Source organism: Cnephaeus nilssonii (genome assembly GCF_951640355.1).
Source record: "Cnephaeus nilssonii genome assembly, chromosome: 6".
In the NCBI taxonomy this organism is placed as follows: domain Eukaryota; kingdom Metazoa; phylum Chordata; class Mammalia; order Chiroptera; family Vespertilionidae; genus Cnephaeus; species Cnephaeus nilssonii.
In genome coordinates, this window is record NC_137077.1 from 65,163,653 (window position 1) to 65,183,381 (window position 19,729).

Consider the following 19,729-nt stretch of genomic DNA (forward strand, 5'->3'; position numbering starts at 1 on the left):
CTGAGTGTAAAGTCTTGGTGTTGTTAAGCCTTGATTGCTGTTGGTACACTGGGAGGATTTGACCTCCAGGCCAATTGGCTGTGAGGATCAGCTGTGTCTACACCGGGAGACAGCCTTATTCAACTAGACTTGCAAAATTGTAAAAGCCTCTGTGCTCAGCTTGGATGGGGCGGAGTTTCAGGGTGGAGCCTACAGCTTTGGCTTCCCGTCAGCCCCGCCCTATGAGGTTCCTGGGTCTCAGTGTCCCTCTGTACTCCCTGCAAGCACCTCTGAGAGAAAGGCGCCCTGGAGTTTTGCCCACTGCCAAACAGTCTAGTCTCTCCCCCAATGAATCTGGATTCCCAGATTCTCACCCCGAACTGGGGCTCAGCACAGTCCGGAGCTTTTGTCTCCTTCCCGCTAAGGCAATTCAGCGGCACAGTCAACAGTCCGTCCTCTGTGCGCGCCTGCGGAGCTCTGCCTTTCGCTGCTCCCCTGAGTTTCCACATTACAGCCCAGATTCCCCCAGTATGAGCCTGGGTCCCCAGGGTCTCGCCCGGAACTGGGGTTCAGTGCAGTCGGAGCTGGGGTTCAGCGCAGTCCGGAGCTTTTGTTTCCTTCCCGCTAGGGCAATTCAGCGGCACAGTCAACAGTCCGTCCTCTGCGCGCATTCATGTGCGCGCCTCCGGAGCTCTGCCTTTTGCCGCTCCCCTGAGTTTCCGCCTTACAGCCCAGATTCCCCCAGTATGAGCCTGGCTTCCCAGGGTCTCGCCCAGAACTGGGGTTCAGTGCAGTCGGAGCTGGGGTTCAGCACAATCTGCAGCTTTTATCTCCTTCCTGCTAGAGAATGCCGGCCAGGCACTCAGCCGCCCCGTCCTCTCCGGCTCCATCCTCCTCGCACGCGCACGCGCACGCGCCCGTGTCTCCGTACCTCAGGCTTTTACGGCTCCTCTGATTTTCCTTGTGGTTTTCTCTTTCTTTCTAGTTGTGGGCATTTCAGTCAGCCAGCTTTCCTGTGGTTCTGTATGATGTCCGTTTTGACTTTTAGTTGTATTTTTGAAATTGTTGTGCGAGGCTGCAGATTAGGTGTTTACCTATGCCGCCATCTTGGTTTCTCCAGATATAGCAACTTTTAAGATCTAGAGCTAATAGGAACTAACTATACTCATTTTTTATTGATGAAATATGAGTCTTTATTTCTATTATAGGCAGTGTTTTTAAAACACCTTAATTGATTATGAATATAGGCTCCACATATAGAGGGAGACATATTAATAATGTAAAGTTACTGAGAATTATTGTGATTATTTAGTAACTATCTTCTTGTAAACAATGTCTTTCTTTAAAAAGTAATGGGTCTGCCCAGAGGGTGTGGCTCAGTAGTTGAGCATCGACCTATAAACCAGGAGGTCACAGTTCGATTCCCAAACAGGGCACATGCCTAGGTTTCGAGCTCGATCCCCAGTGGTGGTGGGGGCGGGGGGGAGAGTGGGGGTGTGCAGGAGGCAGCTGATAAATGATTCTTTCTCATCACTGATGTTTCTATCTCTCTCCCTCTCCTTTCCTCTCTGAAATCAATAAAAATATATTTGAAAAGAAAAAAAAGTAATGGGCCTTTAAAAATCCATCATAGGAATGGAAAGAGATTAGATAATGTTTATTTTATTTTAAAAATTATTGTTACAGTAGCCAAAAAAAACACACATGACTAGTTGATATTACTAAATGTAATCATGTAAGAATATGATGTTTCATTTTCAACAGGAAATATGTAAAAGCTAGTTAGCACATTTATGTTTCTGTTGTTGTTTTTAAATGGCCATTTATACAGTCCATCATTTTCTTGCATTTCCCTTTTTTGATGTTCCCTTAATAATTATGCTTTTCTCTTTACTTAAAATTCTTAGATTACCCGTGGTATTTCACATAAAAATATCATCACCATCATAGCAACTACTATTTTTTTGTGTTTGGTTCATTTCATATATTATTATGCTAAGCATTTACATAGATCATCTCATAAAAATTTTAACAATCCTGAATGGCCTGGTAATATTTCTATGTACAAGTTTTAGGTAACAAAAATGAGTCTTGGAGAGGTTAAGTATCTTAACCAAGGGCACTCAGATTGCATGCTTTTTAGTTGGGTAAAATTCCAGGTCTGCGCTAATCTTAAACCCCAAACTCTTAACCTCTGCTTCTCAAATCTTTGATGATTTATTAACATATTCTTGAATATCTATGATTCCTCATAAAAAATTTTTACTTTTGAAATTTTATTTTAAAAATAATTTAAAAATTAATGTAACTATACTTTGGATGACAGGAAAGATCACAATGTAAATACTGGGTAGGGCAAAAGTTTACTAGTACAGCTTTGAGTATTCAAAATACAGTTTATTCTTGTATTATTTATTAATTATATCATTTTCCATATGAACTGTAAACCTACTTTTGCCCTACCTTGTACTTTCACCTGATTTGAATGCCCATATTTTTGTTTCTGTTTATAACTGAGTTGCAGTCAGCTATAAAACTTAGTTGCCTTGGGCTACAATATTGTTATGTTAAAATTAATGTTTATTTAAAATATTATAGTTTAATTTTTTCCAGTGTAATAGTTAGAAAAGAGCTATGAGCATAGCTTTACACCAACTTTTCTACTTGCACATAATACATATTAGGGTAACTTGGTAATAAAAATAGTTTATCACATTGGGCATACATAATTCTTATAAGGTGTGTCTATATTATTCAAGACTGACAAACAGTACTATATAATCTGTATGGCTGGCATATAATAGGAACTTGATAAATGTTAGTTGAATCAGAGTTTTAATTATCTAGTTCTCCATATTTATTCATTCGATTTACTCAAACTATGTCAGAGTTACTTTCTTCCCCATAATAAATGCACTGAATTCACAGTGAGTTTTAATGGTCCTTAGGCCTTTAACTAGGGACTCCTTAGAAAATCTTAAGAAATGTATTGACCCTGTCCTCAGAAAAATGTATATATAAAAATTACATACAATATAAAAAAATTACATACATTATAAAAAAAAGAGAAGACTCTGAAATTAGATACTATCTGTGAAATCTAAGGCAAGCTCTCTTAAAGCTTCCATTTCCCCATCTGTAAAATGCAAATACCACCTATCTTATGTTATTCAGACTGAGTGAAATCATGTTAATTATGGAGATTGCAATTTAGTAGATGCCAAATTAAATGGTAGCTATAATTACTACCAGGCCAACATTGACCTCTTGTTTTATCTCTAATTATTGTAGTTTCAGGTTTTCTTGTGCTGATAGTTTGTTGTAGCCACTTTCTAGTTTCCAAGGATATTTTTTTCTTTCCACTGCTTACCTCATTGATTTGGCTTTTCCTTTTAGGCTACCTATTTCTATAGATGGTAGTAAACCATTCTCCAATGAATAACATCTTTAATGTTGGGTTCAGAATATTAAGCCAGTTTTAATACTGCTGTGATCAATTCCAAATGTAATGAATAATAAACAAAACTTCAATATAAGGACAAGGATCCTTGAAGGGCAAAATATGGCTCACAAATTTAAACTGGAGATCTGATGCATACTTGTGACATACAAGAAAATGGGGAAAGCCCTGGCTGGTATGGCTCAGTTGGTTGGGTGTTGTCCTGGGTACAGAAAGGTTGCCAGTTCAATTGCTGGTCAGGGCACATACCTGGGTTGCAGGCTTGATTCCTGGTAGGGAGTGTGCAGGAGGCAGCCGATCGATGTTTCCCTCTCACATGGATGTTTCTTCTCTCTCTCTCTCTCTCTCTCTCTCTCTCAAAATAAAATTTAAAAAAAATCTATGAAAATATTTTAAAAAAGAAAATGGGAAAAATTACACTATACCTACATCACATAGTTTTCTTGAGAACTAAATAATAAAACACAATGACTAGCACGTAATTGAGATTCAGTCACATGTGAATAATGAATGATAAATAGATACCAAGTCAGAACAGCACTGCATTACTATGAGGAAGCATTTATTTTACTATTCTCAAAACTGGTTATATTAAAAACACACTTTTTTATTGTTTAAAGTATTTCAAATAGTAGTACATATGTCTCCTTTTTTTCCCCAATTGACCCTCCCCCAGCCTCCTCTACCCCCGGCACCTGCCCTCACCCCTCTCCCAGTATCTTGCATACATTGGTTATGCTTATATGCATGCATACAAGTCCTTCAGTTGATCTCTTACCTACCCCCTCCTACCCTCCCCAGCCTTTCTGCTGTAGTTTGACAGTCTGTTTGATGCTTCTCTGCCTCTGTATCTATTTTTTGTTCATCAGTTTATAATGTTTTTTATTATCCATAAATGAGTGAGATCATGTGGTATTTTTCTTTCACTGACTGGCATATTTCACTTAGCATAATGCTTTCCAGTTCTATCCATGCTGTTGCAAATGGTAAAAATTCCTTCTTTTTTATAGCAGCGTAGTATTCCATTGTGTAGATGTACCAGTTTTCTAATCCACTTGTCTGCTGATGGGCATTTAGGCTGTTTTCCAAATCTTAGCTATTGTAAATTGTGCTGCTATAAACATAAAACTCAACCAAAGAGATAAAGGACCTGTACTCAGAAAATTTCAGAACGCTGAAAAAAGAAATAGAGGAAGACATGAACAAATGGAAGAATATACCATGTTCATGGATTGGTTAGAATCAACATCATTAAAATGTCCATAATAGCCAAAGCAATCTATAAATTCAATGCAATCACCATTAAAATACCAACGGCATACTTCAAAGACCTAGAACAAATTCTCCAAAAATTCATCTGGAATAAAAAAAAGACCCGAATAGCTGCAGCAATCTTGAAAAAGAAGAACAAAGTTGGAGGGATCACAATACCAGATCAGATATCAAGCTATACTACAAAACCATTGTTCTCAAAACTGCCTGGTACTGGCACAAGAAAAGACATATAGACCAGTGGAACAGAACAGAGAACCCAGAAGTCGACAAAAGCCATTATGCTCAATTAATATTTGACAAAGGAGGCAAGACCATACAATGGAGTCAAGACAGTCTCTTCAATAAATGGTGTTGGAAAAACTGGACAGATAGTTGCAAAAAAATGAAACCATACCACCAACTTACACCATACACAAAAATAAACTCAAAATGAATAAAGGACTTAAACATAAGATGGGAAACCATAAAAATCTTAGAAGCCATAGGCAGCAAAGTAGCAGACATATGTTGTAGCATTATATTTAATGATACAGCTCCTAGGGCAATGGAAACTAAGGAGAAAATAAACAAATGGGACTACATCAAAATAAAAAGCTGCTGCACAGCAAAAGAAACCATCAACAAAACAACCAAGAAAGCCCACTGCATGGGAGAAAAACACACTTTTATATGTTCATATCTGGAAAATAGTTCAAAAAGGATACAGAACATTTACAGCGTCAGGAAGAGTGCTATGAAAATAATGCAAAGCTTTGGAAACTCCTAATTATAGGAGAAATCCTATACAACAAACTCAAAGGGACTGTCCAAAAAAAATTTTTTTTTAATTTATTGACTTTTAGACAGAGAGAGGGAAGGGAGAGGGAGCAAGGTAGGGAGAGGGAGAGAGACAAGAAAACACCAATTCATTGTTCCATTTATTTATGCATTTATTGGTTGATTCTTGTATGTGCTCAGACTGGGGATCAAACCCAAATCCTTGGCAGATCAGGACGATGCTTTAACCAACTGAACTACCTAGCCAGGACCAAATTATTTTATTTTCCTTTATTTTTACTATCATTTTGATATTTTTAAGCATCAAATATTGCATGAAATGTATAGTGACAGGTTGAAGATAAAAATATTTTGGTTATGTGTTTGATATAGTGTCACTGTAGTCATCATAATGAGATTTTTTGAAACATTGAGCTTAATCAAGATTCTCAAGCATTATAACATGTTGTATGAACAGTAACCTCAATCTGTGTGGAAGATCTCAAAGAGAGATTTTAAGAATGTGTACAATGAAACATCTTCCCTTTCCCAAAATGATAACATCAGAGATGGTGGACATTTACCATCACAATGACTCTCATTTTAGAATGGTGAATGCTTCATTTAAAGTACAGTTATGTTGTTTTTTCTTTAAAACATTTTTTTTAGATCTTATGCTCTTATGATTCTGTCATTTCTAAAAATATGCATAGAGGCTGCGCCTGTGATCCAATTAATTTTTATTAGTTCTATTGAATGTAACAAACTAAGAAAGAGAACTAAAGGCTTTATTCCCTTTATATTTTGAAAGATTTCAGAGTTCAACACTAGTATATTAATCTGTTGCTTACGTAAGCCTTCGCAACGTAAGACATCCTGGTATATGTGTTAATTAGTGGAATATTTGTTGTTCTTACCGCATACTTATAATTGTTTTGTTTAAATGAAACTGCTATCATGTGTCCTCACAGAAAATTTCTAATGTAGTTTTTGAGAACTAAATTAACTATTCATGGTGTTTTTCTTTTTTTTCATTCAAACCTAGAGCTTTATTAATTTCTGGCTCTTCTAGTTGAGTGACCTAAATGGAGATTTTTTTTTTTCTTATAATACGACTTTTTGGACAGGGTTGTTGTGAGGGAAGAATAATAAAATTAGTGCTTGACCCACCATAAATGTTCAATAAGTGTTTGCAATTATTGTTCTTTTGTTTCTGAATTAAGACAGAAGTACCCTTACTATTTATGGCTGTTAAATACTGTCAAGTCTAAAAAAAGGGGATTCATGGAACAGACTGTCGAATCTCAGAGGGAAGGTGGGGGTGGGTGGGTGGGAAGACATCAACCAAAGAACCAGTATGCATATATGCATAAGCCGTGGACACAGACAACAGGGTGGTAAAGGGTTCTTTTTTCTCCACATCCTCGCCAGCACTTGTTTGTTGATGACAGCCATTCTGACAGGTGTGAGATGGTACCGCATTGTCTTGATTTGAATCTCTCAGATGATTAGTGACTTGGAATATGTTTTCATGTCTTTTGGCCTTCCTTATGTCTTTTTTCGAAAAATATCTATTTAAGTCCATTGCCCATTTTTTGATTGGGTTGTTTACCTTCCTTTCGTGAAGTTGTATGAGTTCCCTGTAAATGTTGGAGATTAAGCACTTATCAGTGATAACATTGGCAAATATGTTCTCTCACGCAGTGTGCTTTCTTGTTGTTTGGTTGATGGTTTCCTTTGCTATACAAAAGCTTTTTATTTTGATGTAGTCCCATTTGTTTATTTTCTATTTAGTTTCCATTGCCCTAAGAGCTGTATCGGTGAAGAAATTGCTTCGGCATATGTCTGAGATTTTGCTGCCTGTGGATTCCTCTAGTATTTTTATGGTTTCCCATCTTAGGTTTAAGTCCTTTATCCATTTTGAGTTTATTTTTGTGTATGGTGTAAGTTGGTGGTATAGTTTCATTTTTTTTGCATGTATCTGTCCAATTTTCCCAACACCATTTATTGAAGAGACTGTCTTGACTCCATTGTATGGTCTTACATCCTTTGTCAAATATTAATTGAGCATAGTGGTTTAGGTCTATTTCTAGGTTCTCTATTCTATTCCATTGATCTACATGTCTGTTTTTGTGCCAGTGCCAGGCAGTTTTGAGAACAGTGACTTTGTAATACAGCTTGATATCTGGTATTGAGATTCCTCCGACTTTGTTCTTCTCAGGATTGCTGCAGCTATTCGGGGTCTTTTTTAATTTCAGATGAATTTTTGGAGAGTTCGTTCTAGGTCTGAGAAATATGCCGTTGGTATTTTAATGGGGATTGCATTGAATTTATAGATTGCTTTGGGTAGTATGGACATTTTAATGATGTTGATTTTACCAATCCATGAACACGGTATGTTCTTCCATCTGTTTATGTCTTCCTCTATCTCTTTTTTTCAGTGTCCTGTAGTTTTCTGAGTACAGGTCTTTTACCTCCATAGTTAAGTTTATTCCTAGGTATCTTAATTTTTTGGTGCAATGGTAAATGGGATTGTTTTTTTAGTCTCTCTTTCTGTAAGTTCACTATTGGTGTATACAAATGCCATAGATTTCTTGGCGTTAATTTTGTATCCTGATACATTGCCGAATTCATTTAATAAGTGTAATAATTTTTTGATGGAGTCTTTAGGGTTTTCTATGTATAGTATCATGTCATCTGCAAATAATGACAGTTTTATGTCTTCTTTTCCAATTTGGATACCTTTTATTTCTTCTTCTTGTCTAACTGTTATGGCTAGCATTACTCCAATACCAAAACCAGATAAAGACAACACAATGAAATAGAATTACAGGCCAATACCTCTCATGAATATAGATGCCAAAATCCTCAACAAAATTCTAGCAAATCGGATCCAGCATTACATCAGAAAGATCATACTCCATGACCAAGTGGGATTTATTCCAGGGATGCAAGGATGGTACAATATCTGCAAATCAATAAATGTGATACATCACATAAACAAATTGAGAGATAAAAATCAGTTATATCAATTGATGCAGAAAAAGCATTTGACAAAATCCAACACCCTTTCTTGATAAAAACCCTCCACAAAATGGGAATAGAGGGGTCATACCTCAACATAATAAAAGCCTTGTATGACAATCCTACAGCCAACATCATACTCAATAGGCAAAAACTAAAACCATTTCACCTAAGAACAAGAATGAGACAGGGATGCCCACTTTCACCACTCCTGTTCAACATAGTTCTGGAAGTGCTAGCCATAGCAATTAGACAAGAAGAAATAAAAGGTATCCAAACTATTCATGTTTAACCAGATCATTGACACAGGGGGTCCTTTTTGAAATAAAATCATTTTTATTAACCAAGTTACCTACTTTTGATTTCAAAAGCTGCTGTTTCTGATATGTACTGAACAAATGTGCATAATTGTCTGTGCCAGACTTTTGACTGTTTTCAGGCACTGTAATGTGAAATGGATGGTTAAAAACAGTAATACATTAAGGTTTTTATTTAACCCTTTCAGGACTAAACCATTATCTCTTTAAAATTTTTTTTTCCCTGCCCTGGCTGCATAGCTAAGTTGGTTAGAGCATTGTTCTGATATGTCAAGGTTATGGGCTCGATCCCTCAGGGCACATGCAAGAATCAATGAGTGCATAAATAAGTGAAATAATGAATCCACATTTCTCTCTCCCTTCCACTCTTTCTAAAATCAATCAATTAAAAAATGTAAAAAAAATTTTTTTCCTGTGTTATGACAATGTTTGCTAGTATTCAGTGTTGTTGATCTGGATGTAAGCTTATATGCTCATTTTCAGCTTATTTCTTGAAACTTGCAACCTGCTCTACACACTCAGTCCTTAAGGGGCTTTACAAACTGTACTGTGAGGTTTATTAGAAATCAGATGGAAAACTGAATAAGCTTATGCCATATTTTACAGAAAATCTGCTCAGCTTCATGAAATCTGTAATGTGAGCAATCTTAAAGGCTAAATAAAATTTTAAAAAAGTAAATATTTTAGGTTAAACATAAAAACAGTGCCTGAGTGCAAGAATTAGAGAATTGAATAGAATCAGTTTGAAGTAGGGATTTTTAGATTGTTTCTTCTATGCTTAAGGTTTTGTTGAGATCTATAGACTTCATAATCTTTATTGTCTCATTGTCTTCATAATCACTTTCTTTTATACTGAATGTAATTTCACATTAAGTATGAACTGCTTAATTAAAAAATGTATTAACATTCAGAATTTGAATAGCTATCACTAAGGCCATTACTATTTTTAAGAAACAGATAATTCTTTCATCAACCAACTCTATGTACATAAATTATTTTCATTCCTTCCGTCAATTCAATATTTAATCCATGTTTCCCTTTTAAACAGATTTCAGTTAATTATTCATTGCCAAGTAAAAATGTATTGCTAGTTATATGTGAATTTTAAGTTAATTTATTATTATATACTAGAGGCCCAGTGTACGAAATTCATGCACGGGAGGGGGAGTCCCTCAGCCCGGCCTGCACCCTCTCCAATCCTGGACCCCTTGGGGGATGTCCAATTGCCTCTCACAATCTGGGACCACTGGCTCCTAACCGCTCGCCTGCCTGCTTGATTGCCCCAACCCCTCTGCCTGCCTGCCTGATCATCCCTAACCACCTCTGCCTCACCCCGCACCTGGGACCCAGTATTACCTCCTCCAGCTGGTCGCAGGCACCGGGGACCTGGGCTTCCTTTCCTCTGGCTGGCCACAGGCACCCAGGACCCGGGCCAGCTTTGCCCGGGCAGGCCACAGCCGCAGGTGCCCAGGACTGCAAGGTGTGTGGCTTGTCCCTCTCCCAGGCCGGGCCACAAGCGCAGGTGCAGCCGCTGGTGCCTGGGACCTCAGGGCGGGCAGCTTGTTCCTCTCCTAGGCTGCAGCCTGGCTGGTCCCCATTTCTCTCTCACAAGCTCATTTGTGCCTGGCTGATCCCCATTCCTCTCTCGCAAGCTCATTTGTGCCTGGCTGGTCCTCATTCCTCTCTTTTGTGCCTGGCTGGTCCTCATTCCTCTCTCCGTGTTGAGTGTCTGAGCCATTACCATGTGAAGGTGTGATGACCATTTGCATATTAGCTCTTTATTATATAGGATTCATTAAATCTGGTGATTTTGGGGGGAGTAACTTTTTAAGTGAAAAATACCTTATAATTCATACATGGAATAAAATAATTGGTGTTTTTATTAAAAAAAAACCCCAGCTTACTCATGTAAACATTTTGGTGAGTTTTTTGCATGATGTGGGGAAAAAGAACTTTTTTATTGTATGAAATTGATTTGAATGGGTAAAAACATCACATTAATTTTGAGATGACTCAGATAATTAAAAGTAATTATCTTGGAAAGTTGAGAATGACAATGTCAAGTGATAAAAGTGGATATGAAGCCCTGGCCGGTGCGGCTCAGTTGGCTGAAGTGTTGTCCCATTCACGGAAAGGTCTTGGGTTCAATTCCTGGTTAGGGCACATACCTAGGTTTCAGGTTCAATCCCATTTGGGTGCATACGGAAGGCAACTGAATGATGTTTCTCTCTCACATTGGTGTTTCTCTCTTTTCCTCCCTCTCTCTAAACATCAATAAAAATATATCCTTGGATGAGGATCAGAAAAAAAAATTTAAGTGGATATGAAGAAATCCTATCTAATAATAGCGTACCATGTAAATTACCATCACTCCGCTACGCCCACGATTGGGCGGCGGAGGCTGGGGGGCGGGACTCAGGGTGGCCTATCCGGCCATTGAGAGGCACGGATCTGCTGCCACTGAGCTGGGCTACGCTACTGTTGAGAGGCACAGGGGGCAGGACTCCCGCCCCCTGTGCCTCTCAAAGGCCAGATCCGGGCTGCTGAGGGGGTCCCACCCCCTGCGCCTCTCAACAGCAGGGGAGACCCCCCTCAGCGGCCGCGGATCATCAAAAGTGGGGGAGTGAGCTCTGGCCTCAGTCAGCGAGCCACGGAAACCACGGAAACCCGGCAGAGGATGGAGAGCAGCCACGAGGAAGACATGGAGAAGCACCGCATCCACCTACGCCCCGTCACTCTGCGCACACGCTGCACCTCCTGCCCTGTGAAGTCCGGGTTAACCGGCCCGCCCCTGTGGGGCGCTTTTTCACCCCGGCCATCCGTCAGTGTCCCGATGGACTCGAAGTGTCGTTTCGGGGCCGCAGTCTGAGGGGCGAGGAGGTGGAGGTGCCGCCTGGCCTTCTGGGATACGTGATGGTGATGGAAGAGAAGTCGGTGGGGAAGCAGGACTTTTCAGCGGGATCCGACAAGGAGGAGCAGGAGCTGGTGGAACCCCCGGAGGCGCTTAGAGTGGGACTTCGACCGCTTTATTCGTGCGTCCGCCAGTTTCAGCCGCTTCACCCTGTGGGGCCTGGAGAGCATCCCTGGCCCGGATGCCAAAGTGCGTGCAGCCCTGACCTGGCCCAGCCTTGCCGAAGCGATCCATAAACAGGTGCCGCAGGACTGAGAACCAGCGCTTGAAACTGGAAGCCACCGATCCCTTCACCAGCTCTCCACTTTGGATCCACTGAGTCCACCACCCCAATAAATGAGCTCTTTCACAGCAAAAACAAAAACAAAAACAAAAAAAACAAAAGTGGGGGACCTGGGTGCCTGTCTGCTCCGGCACCAGGCCTTTCAGAAGCCTCCACCGAGCCGGAGGCTTCTGAAAGGCCTGGTGCATGAGTGGACAGGCACCCAGCTCCACCGTGAAAAGCGAAAGCGTGTAGGGGACCCTACACGTGCATGATTCAATCATGCACTGGGCCTCTAGTATATAATAAATGATTCTATTTAACTTACTTTCTTTTTCCTTTTTGGTGCTGACTAAACCTTGGAATGAACTGATAAGCAGTGACTTAGCAAAAGCCATCCATTTCAACTCTTCTCCCTGGCATTTAAAATACTCCAAAACTGTGCCACCTGATTCTAAGATGAATTCCACTAGCCCCCTCTACTTATCTTAGGCTGGGGTTCTAATCACTGGCCCTTGTTCATTTCTGCTTCCAAGTTGGCTGACTTGTATTGCCGCAAAATTTATGAGGTTCTAACCTCCAGTGCTTTATTTAGAGATAGGACCTTTAAAAGGGTAGTTAAGATTAAATAGGTCATATGGGTAAGCTCTAACTCAATATGACTGGTGTTCTTATAGAAAGGGGAAATTTGGAGACAGACTTGAATATAGAGGGAACACCACGTGAACATGAAAAAGCCATCTACAAGCCAAGGGCAGAGGCCCTTGGAATAAACCAACCCTGTTTTGGACTATTAGCTTCCCAAACTGTGAGGAAATAAATTTGTTTAAGCCACTCAGTCAGTGGTACTCTGATATGGTATTCCTAACTGCCTTTGTTCATGTTATCCCCTTCCTCTCATGCACATCTATTCAAACTGTCATTTAACATTGAACTTAAACAGCGAGTTGGTGAAGTTATCCTTGACACACCTGTCCTCTCTTACTTCCTTTTTCTAATCTAGCAAAGAATTTAGTCTGTACCACAGAGCACATAAAGTAGAAATAAGAATTTCATGAGTTAATATAGGTAAAATGCCTAAAATAGTACCTGATACATAAGTCTTAAGTGTTACTTACTAATTACTTTTTAAAATCAAATCAAGTTACTACTAACTCTTTAGTATAATGCTGGGCATATAAGTGCTAAAAACACTTGTTGATGTATAAACATTTAGGGGAAAATGAGACATAGTTCTTGCCCTTAAGAAGCTCCTTGTATAGCAGGGCAAAACCCAATTCTATAAGTAGCTTAAGTGGGGGGAAAAATGGGTTCAGAAAAATTTCACAAAAGATGAATCCTTGAAGGAAGATTAGTTATCTATTGCTGTGTAACAAATTAACCCAAACACAGCAGCTTAAAACAACTAATATTTATTATCTCATATTCAGGAAGGGGATAGCTAGGTGGTTCTGGTTCAGGGTCTCTTATGAGGTTAGTTAAGCTGTTGGCTGGGCTGGAGTCATCTCAAGGGGGTTAAAGGATTTGTTTCTAAACACGCATATGGTTGTGGGCAAGTTTCAGTTCCTTACTGGTTGTAGATGTCATTTCCTTGGCACATAGGCTTCTCTATAGGCTGCCTGAATGTCCTAGGACATGACAGCTGGCATTTCTCAGTAATTCAAGAGAGTATGCATATGGAAGTGCCTTCTATGATCGTCTCAGAGTCACAGTCTCACTTCCACCTTTGGGAAGTCTCCAAAGATGTGCACTATAGAAATTGGTGGTAGTTTGGAAGACTGGAGAGAGGTAAAACTTAATAAAGAAAGACCAGTTAAATAATCTCTTTCAAAAGTTCAGGTAAGAGATTATGAGTGAATGATTAAGAGAATGGCTGAAAAACGGGAGAGGTAAGAATGGATCCTAGACATATTTACAAGGTAAAAATATACAAGATCTAGTAATAGTTGTGTAGGGAAGAAAAGGTAAAAGAAATCAGCTTGACAACTAAGTATGTGGTACTATTTCCCCAAACTATCCACTTATTTCTTTAAATATAAAGATAGCCTTTTTTTAAAAAAAAAGTTTTTATTGATTTTAGAGAGGAAGGGAGAGGTATAGAAATAGAAACATGTATGAGAAACATTGATCAGCAGCCTCATGCACGCCCCACACCGGGGATGGAGCCTGCAACCCAGGCATGTGCCCTGACCAGAAATTGATCGGTGACCACTTTATTCATGGGTCGACAGTCAACCACTGAGCCACATTGGCTGGGCTAAAGACAGACAGCCTTTTAATTAGCATTGTAAAAAAATTTTTCTATGAAAAATTTAAAAACTATGAAATGAAATAAAAATAACTGTAAAAGTCACTTCTGGAAAGTTGAATTAACATCTTGTACATATCCGGTTAGTCCTTTGTGAACTTACACATTTTTACAAAATTGGAATTATATTTTAAAACTTTCTTCACACTTAATATATCTATTGATAAAATTTCCTCCACATCATTTTTAGAAGCTGAATACTGTTCTGCTGTATGGATGTAGCTTATTTAACCAATATTCTAGTAAAAATGCAGTAATGAACACTTTTGCAATAAAATTGTTACACATATCCTTATGCGACATTTCCATTAGAGTAACTGACCTGTCAAATGCATTTGCTCAAGGCTTTTGATACATATTGTTAAGTTATACTCCAGAATTTTGCCAATTTATACTCTCAGTAATATAAGAAACCCTGTTTCTCTGAACACTTACCAGTATCAAGATTTAATCACTTATTAAAATAACACCTGAAGACCAAATTAATGTTACATCACTCATAAGTCTAACTTACTATTAAACTTTTAGAATATTACTATTCAAAGCTTAAGATTCATGTATTTTGGCTGAAGAATATGAGGTCCAGTAAGTTATATAACAAACCAGAATGCTATTTTGTGGGTGTTTCTGTAGAAGATATTATATTGTAGTGCTCTTTCTGATTTGCCACTCTGCCTCACCAATTATGCTTTTTCCTGCCCCCTCTGTAAGGTTATAGGTTTCCCAGGAAAAGGTGCATATTTTCATTATCAAGGGCTGGAAGCTTGGCATATTCTATTAGTTTAGCACTATTTTTCCTAGTTGTTTCCTAGCTTGGATTTCACACGTGTTGAAGAAAACCTTTCAACATATTAACTTAAAAAAAAAGTCTACCTAATCTTGGATAAGGATCTATTTCATTCATTCAACAGCTCATTTATTCCCAGTCTCATACATTCAACAGTACTTCTCTAATGTCTTACCATGTGTGGGGGATAAAGCAGTGAATAAAACAAATGTAGTCCCTGCTCTCATAAAACTTACATTTTTAGTAGGGCGAAGGGAAACAATAAAAAGATAATGACAAATTATAAATGCTATTAAAATAGAGGGTCATGTTGAAGCATAGTAATTCCTCCTTTGGAAAAATGCTGTTCGAAACTACTGTTTAAACTACTCTGTTATTCTTAGACAGTCTCTTATTCTGTAGGTCAACTCTGTTATTTTTAGATAGTCCCTTATTCTGTAAAATAACTGTTTTAGTTTGAATAATAGAAAAAAGATAAAAACTTAGCGGTCTGACCTTGTAAGCTAGCCATCTGACGTAACAGGCTAATACTGATACTGATAATAATTCCCATATTCTTATGCCAAGTATTGGCTCATTATGTATTCAAGGTTACAAACTGTCTGTAACAATAACCTACACAGAGCTCTTTGTGAAATCTGCAGACAAAGAAGCTCAAAAGGTATAAATACGGGAAACTTCCTCTATGTCAGGGCTCAGAGATTTGGGAAACACCTCCCTCTGGGCCCTGAATAAAGACTCCTAATTAATTGGCTCATTAAGGCGTCTCGTATCTATCTAGCTGATTTACGATACAACAATGTGAGAGAGAATAAGTGAAAAAAGGAGCTACTTTAGATATGGTGGCCAGGGAAGAGTGTTAGAGATAATATCTGAGTTAAGACCTGAAGGATGAGAATGAGTTAGCCATAAAGACATAGAGAAAGCATATCTCAGGCAGAAATAAACATTTAAGTGCAAAGGTCCTGTGGAGTATCAGTTAAGTTGAATTGAGTACAAGAGACCCTAAGCTGTAGCTTTAATGACAGAGTTTACTTTTTTCTTTATGTCAAAATCTGAATGTAAGGAGTATAGAGCTGGTATGGTACGCTACAAGGGTGTCAAGGCCTCAGGTTTCCACCTGCTTAAGGTTTTGCCATCCCTATGATATGGGAACTTGTACCTGGCCCAAACTGGCAGCTAGAATTAAATGCTTCACATCTGTATTCCAGGGTGCAGGATATAAAAGGAAAAGCAGCAAAGGACTGAAGGTATCTTTTAACATGACATACCTGCTTATTGGCCAGAACTACCACATGGCTATAGGGTGGCTGGAAATATAGTATTTATTCTGGATAGCCATGTGTCCATGTCTATTACTATGGAAAAAAATTGGAAAAATTTTAGGGGACAACCAACAGTCTCTGCTATAGACTGGAAAAAGCTTGATACATGACAGAGACAGAAAGGAAGGGTGAGAGCAAGAGGAAGTTGGAGAGGTAGGCAGAAGCCAGATTATACAGTTTTAAAGGCCATGGTAAGGAAAATGAATTTTATTCTAAGGGTAGCCATTGGAGGTTTAAAATAAGGGAGTACCATAGCCTAATGAACTTTTAAAAATCATCACTCTAGCAGGTATGTAGAGATGGTTTGAAGGGCACAGGGAAAAGTGGAAGCAGATAATGTGGATATTGCTCTTTGAGAGATGTAGTGTCTTGGACAGGGTGGTGGCATGAGAGGTGATGAGAAGTGGATGAATTCAGAATACATATAAGGAAGACCTGATGGTATTGGATGATCAGTTGAGGTTAGGAATCAAAGAATATTCCTAGTTTTATGCCTGAGCAAGTGAGTGAACTGTTGGTAGTATTGTTTATGGGAGGAAAGTTTGAATACAAATGTTGTTTCAGTACTGGTTACATTTTTTAAAAAATGTTTTTATTCATTTTTAGAGAGAGAGGAAAGGAGAAGGATAGAGAGAAACATCCATGAGAGAGAAACATTGAGATACATCAATCGGCTGCCTCCCTCCTACTGGGGATTGAGCCTGAAACCTGGACAGGGAATCAAGCTGGCAACCCAATGTGCATGGGATGACACCCAACCAACTGAGCCATAGGGGACAATGAAGTACTTGTTAAATTTGAGATACCTATCCTTTTTACCCCTTACCATAAGATTTTCAGTACTGTCTACATCTTTCAAAAATGTGAGGACTCCCTTTCCTATAACTAGTTACTTATAAACTCACTAGAGGCCCGGTGCATGAAATTCATGCACAGGGGCGGAGGGGGGGGGTATCCCTCAGCCCAGCCTGCACCCTCTCCAAGCTGGGACTCCTCTAGGGATGCCCGACTGCCTAAACATCTCTCTCACAATCCAGGACTGCTGGCTCCCAACCACTCGCCTGCCTGCCTGACTGCCCCTAACCGCTTCTGCCTGCCAGCCTGATCACCCCCTAATCACTCCCCTCCCAGCCTGATCAATGCCTAACTTCTCCCCTGCCAACCCAATTGCCCCTAACTGCCCTCCCCTGCCGGCCTGGTCACCCCTAACTGCCCTCCCCTGCAGGCCTGGTCACCCCCAACTGCCCTTCCCTGCAGACCAGGTCACCCCTAACTGCCCTCCCCTGCAGGCCTGATCACCCCCAACTGCCCTCTCTTGCAGGCCTGGTCCCTCCCAACTGCCCTCCCCTGCTGGCCTGGTCCCCTCCAACTGCCCTCACCTGCAGGCCTGGTTGCCCCCAACTGCCCTCCCCTGCAGGCCTGGTCCCCTCCAACTGCCCTCACCTGCAGGCCTGGTTGCCCCCAACTGCCCTCACCTGCAGGCCTGGTTGCCTGCAACTGCCCTCACCTGCAGGCGTGGTCTCCCCCAACTGCCCTCCCCTGCCGGTCCACTCACCCCTAACTGCCCTCCCCTGCCAGCCTGGTCCCCCCTAACTTCTCTCCCCTGCTGGCCTGGTCACCCCTAACTGCCCTCCCCTGCAGGCCTGATCACCCCCAACTGCCCTCCCTTGCAGGCCTGGTCCCTCCCAACTGCCCTCCCCTGCTGACCCTGTCCCCTCCAACTGCCCTCACCTGCAGGCCTGGTTGCCCCCAACTGCCCTCCCCTGCAGGCCTGGTTGCCCCCAACTGCCCTCCCCTGCAGGCCTGGTCCCCTCCAACTGCCCTCACCTGCAGGCCTGGTCCCCTCCAACTGCCCTCACCTGCAGGCCTGGTTGCCCCCAACTGCCCTCACCTGCAGGCCTGGTTGCCTGCAACTGCCCTCCACTGCAGGCCTGGTCACCCCCAACTGCCCTTCCCTGCAGACCAGGTCACCCCTAACTGCCCTCCCCTGCAGGCCTGATCACCCCCAACTGCCCTCCCTTGCAGGCCTGGTCACCCCTAACTGCCCTCCCCTGCAGGCCTGGTCCCCTCCAACTGCCCTCCCCTGCTGGCCTGGGTCCACCCCCCCACCACCACCAACTGTCCTCCCCTGCAGGCCTGGTTGCCCCCAACTGCCCTCCTCTGCTGGCCCGGTCACCCCTAACTGCCCTCCCCTGCTGGCCATCTTGTGGCAGCCATCTTGTGTGTTGGGAGTGATGGTCAATTTGCATATTACTCTTTCATTAGATAGGATTTTCTTCCCCTAGTGAGGATTTTTTCCCCTCACTTTAAACCAGTAATTTTTCCATAAGGTACGCAAGGAATTTACCTACACACATTTCAACACACAAAACACATACAAGGTGTGGACTGTTTTTCGGTAAAAGCCATCAAAGTGAATAGTTAAAAAAAACACCAACCACCTATCCACAAAATGGGTAAATTTGATCAATATTAGTAATAAAAATGGACTTTTTGATGCAATAGGACAATTTTAAAAAATATTCTATTTACAGTGCTTACTAGAAACTATGAACATAAGCTCTTAACAAATGTTAGCTTATTTAATACCTCTCTAGTACGCATTCAACAAGTTTTACAAATTTATTAACAAATTGGACACTAGTAATAGGATAATTTAAAACTTGTTCAACAAAACCGTCAAATTAAACCTGTCCCTGTCTGGAAGTGATTTCTCCAATTTTACCAATGTTTATGCTATTTAAAAGATGTTTTGAATAAATATGGGGATGTTTAACAATAAGGTCCACCTTTTGGTCTTAACAAAGTCCTATATATAAGCAAACTAATGGATAAAGTGGTAATACTTGGTGCAACTATTTATAAATATATCTGTGTGTGTGTGTATATATATATATATACACACACACACATATGTGTAAAAAACCATATCTCATTTTTATTATTCTAACTTATGATTCCAAATATTAAGTTATACTTTTAATTTATTAATAGGTTAAAACGCTCAGTAATACGATAAATGTACATACATGTATTTATATACCTGTATGTATTACGTTTAGAGGCGTATTCAGTTTTTTAACATGCCATCTTACAAAGCAGAAGAAAAAGTTCAGAAGACAGGCAGAACTGTTGGGGAAAAGGTAGGGAAGAATATAAACAAGTGTTGTTCTTCCTTGACCTTTCCTAACATAAAAAACACAGTGAAGCAGAATGTTTAGTGAAATGAATAACCATGTAAAACATTTTCCACTGGCTACATCAGCACCATTTGGACTTTAATTTACACAGTATCTACTAATATTTCAAAATACATTGCATTCCG

General features: G+C 40.2%; 1 protein-coding gene and 1 pseudogene across 11 annotated transcripts in view; one reads left to right on the forward strand and one right to left on the reverse strand.

Moving 5' to 3' along the window:
- LOC307101361 (uncharacterized protein) overlaps nt 1-19,729 on the reverse strand; it is a 156,169-nt gene that overhangs the window by 135,177 nt on the left and 1,263 nt on the right. The window lies entirely within an intron of this gene.
- On the forward strand, nt 11,489-12,138 carry LOC307100873 (ribonuclease H2 subunit C-like; annotated as a pseudogene). The gene has a single exon. The product of its transcript is annotated as a ribonuclease H2 subunit C-like (transcript).